This window comes from Triticum urartu, chromosome 2A (assembly GCF_056163025.1).
Source record: "Triticum urartu cultivar PI428250 chromosome 2A, HENAU_Tu73, whole genome shotgun sequence".
Classification (NCBI taxonomy): Eukaryota; Viridiplantae; Streptophyta; class Magnoliopsida; order Poales; family Poaceae; genus Triticum; species Triticum urartu.
In genome coordinates this window covers 463,878,592-463,882,469 of record NC_141874.1, presented here as the reverse complement: position 1 = coordinate 463,882,469, position 3,878 = coordinate 463,878,592, and positions in this window count along the sequence as shown.

Genomic DNA, 3,878 nt, shown 5'->3' with positions numbered 1-3,878 from the left:
TCCCCCTCCGGCAGATCGCCGGAAAAGGCCCCAGATGGGATCTCATGGGTATGGAAGGTTGCGGCGGTGGAAAAGTGGTTTCGTGGCCCTCTCTGATGTTTTTAGGGTATAATAGTATATATAGGCGAAAGAAGTACGTCGGTGGAGCTCCGTGGGGCCCATGAGGGTGGGGGGCACGCCCTCCTATCTCGTGGCCGCCTCGCGGACTTCCAGACTTCCACTCCAAGTCTCCTGGTTTGCGTTTATCCCAAGAAAGATCCTCGCAAAGGTTTCGTTCCGTTTGGATTCCGTTTGATATTCCTTTTCTGCGAAACAGTAAAATAGGCAAAAAAAACAGAAACTGGCACTGGGCCTCCGGTTCATAGGTTAGTCCCAAAAATAATATAAAAGAGCATATTAAAGCCCATTAAACATCCAAAATAGATAATATAATAGCATGGAACAATCAAAAATTATAGATACATTGGAGACATATCATTCCATAAGGCTCTTCTTATGCTTTCTAAGTTTAACCTCAATGTTGCTACTCCACCCTTTAGTGGCTTTCCTAAATCTTCTAATTTTCTCTTGCCATCTAGCAGTAGAAGTATTCCCATGAGTAGGAGCATTCCAATTCTTCTCAACTAAGGTTGGAAATCCTCTCAAATTTATAACTACTAGACTTGGGATGTTTACACTAACCTAAATTCCAGACAATGGGCATGTGATCACTACCCAGTGTAGGAAGAGTTGTGGATGAGGCCAAAGGGAAAAACTTATCTACGCTAGTATCACAAAAAGGTCTATCTATGGTAGACATGATGATATCTGACTGGTTATTAGCCCAAGTAAACTTTCTAGAGGAAAGCTTAAATTCTAGCAGGCTCCATATTATCACTCCATCTATGGTTAATAAGCCCATTACTTTTTATCATGGTTAAATCTAACCAGATTGAAATCCCCCTACCAAGGTTGGGATCTCATTTTCCATTGAGTTTAGAAAGGAACTCTTGTTTACCCTCCTCATATGGGGACCCATACATTGTGGCTATCCTAAACTCTAGTTGTTTAGTTTTCAACCTAACAGGATAGGAGATAGTAAACTTAGTAATGGTCCAGTCTAAAACATCAAAAAAAATCTAGATCAACACCTAACAGGTTCCCTCCAGCTGAACCAGTGGCTAGAAGGAGATTATAGGCAAAATATCTTCCACTAACCAAGGATTTCAGAAAGGAGTCAGAGAAACTCTCTTTCTTAGTCTCTTGTAATCCTGCAACGGAAGGTTTGATCTTACCAACGTAATCTAAAAGTAAAGTTTTTCTACCCGGAGCTATGATGCCCCTCATATTCCAAAACAAGCAATTCATAGTGTAACTATAGCCATAGGGTGCTTGCCTCATCTATAGTCACAGGTCACAACCCATGTCTCAATGCTAGTGGGAGAAAGTTGCTCAACTACATTACCATCTATGAAATTATTGATGGCAGTTCTACCGAGAGTAAAACACATATTCTCAAACTAGTTCTACGTTACATTGATCAGCTAGGGTGTGAATTGGATCAGCAGATCTCAACTGACTAGGAGCAGTACTAAATATATATGTTCTTCAATATCCAATCCTTTGTTTTCTTAGCAACGACAATAAAGGACAGGTTATTGAAAAGGGAAAAAGTAGGTTGGTTCTTACAAGGCTTTGAATTTCCCAAATCTTTCACTTGCTTGAGTTCTTGTGCTTTCTCCAACATAGTTTTGCCAGAGGGCTCCACCCTTGAGTCATGCGTGGTAGCTTGAATTGGCCCCACTTCTATTTCTGTTGCTTATCAGCAACTGTATTGGATAGCATAGGAAAGTCAGCCTCATAAGTATCACTTAGAGGCTCTTCTGATGCTACAATAGCTTGCTCCTAGATATCGCTAACCTCCTTCATCTCTTGACGCAGGTCAATGGAGCAGTTTTGATCTTCAGCCAACTCCATTTCTCCGAGGATAGAGTAGTATTGGTCATCAGACATAGATTCGTCCACTATCTTGTCAATCTTTGATCTCTTCGAGGCCTGGAGGGAGGGAGGGAGGGAGGAAGGGGCCTGACTTTTGAATACTGACAGATGTTCCACCCCTTCAGATAGGCATACTTCTGGCATTTGCTGTAGGAAGGCAATGAATGCCTGTTTTTCCAAAGTAGGGTTAGAACCACCCCCTCTCCCCAGATCAGACCTAGTGCTTTTGTTTGACCTATTGTCTTGAGTCCTATATGAGGCCTCAGTCTCGGACTGTGTTTCCTACCCTCCTTGGTGGATTGTATCATTGTTACCAGTCCTAGCTTCAGCCCTTTGTTTTCTGATTTGGTTCCACTTCAAGAAGCATTTTCTAGAACTTTCCATTTAATCCAAAGATTCTTTCCTTGGGGATCTTGCTAGCATCTTTACAGGACAACTTAACTTTCACCACCTCATCGAAACTTATGAATCTGAATTGCCAATCCACATCCACTAGGGTATCAAAATAGAAGTAATTTGGTCTAGAATAGAACATTCACATCATCTTGGATTTATCTTCCTAATTTTCATCCAGACCAACTGTTGTGAGGCAGAGGCTTCAATCTCCCCTTTCCAAGCCTCAACCTTCATAGTAACATTGCTCTTGGGGAGGCCAAAGCAAGGGTAACTAGCAACTGATTCTACATGAATTTCACACAGGAACTTCACTAACGTGTTCCAGTCATCCAGAGCATTAGTCTGCCATGGACAGTTAGTTTTGTGTATATCTAAGAATTCAGTTGGTAGGTCCTCTTTGCTTATCTCCCCATCTTCTATGAAAACAATTGTCAGTGTTGAAACCGGCAGATCTTGGGTAGGGGGTCCCGAGCTGTGGATCTTGGATCAATGGGGAACACGGGACGAAGGACACGTTGTTTACCCAAGTTCAGCCCCTCTCTAAGAGTTAAAACCCTATGTCCTGCTTGATTATATTGATGGTATAAGATGTTTACAGAGTCGATCTACCACGAGATCAGATGAACTAAACCCTAGAATAGTAGGATGATGGTTGTTGTTCGAGCCTCTATAGACTAAACCTTCTATTTTATATAGGCACCAGAGGTACTAGGGTTACACATGGTCGGTTACAACAATGATATAAACATGTTGAATCTTCTATCTTGACTTGGAGAACACGCCAGAACTTCATGAAGATCTCCTGTCCGGATACGCAGCTGCCTCGCAATCCAGCCTTCCATTAGTCATAACACAGCCCACCTGTCCGGCTCATGAGAGATGAGGCGGCGGCCTGAGGACCCCCTAGTTCAGGCCTCCCTCGGTAGCCCCAAACTAGCCTCCAACGTTGGGGTTCATGATAGCCGGTCACCCTGTGTGCCCCAAAGTCTTTGGCTTGCGAGGCGAGTTCTTGACCCCTTCCATGTAAGGCTATTTTAATAGTTCGGCCGCCGATGAACTCCTAATCCATCGGATTATTGTGGGACCCTCGGTATTAATTTTTATCAAGGGTTAAAGACAACCCTCAATTTTTTTGCACCCGCCGGGGGGCGAACAGTCCAGCACTCTTTTACAGAAACGCCCCTCCGGGACCAGAAAGTGTCCCTATTTAATAGAACAGGAGCACGACGAGTGGTTAATCCATCCCAAAATGAGGAGCCAAAACCAAACCAAAGAAATCTCGAGTCGATGGCCAGCACCCTAGGTTCATCCTCTCGCCCTCATGACCCGCTCCTGGGCGACTGGGCCAGCTGCTCAGTTTCACGCCTCCAGTTAAGCAATCTTCGAACGCAAGGATATCTTCCTGTTGCAGAACTTGTATCTGTCCGCGCCGGATTAACTTCTGTGAACGGAGAGGCCTTCGCGGAGAACTTTCCTGCCCCAAGCGAAGAAGAGAGGGTATATTC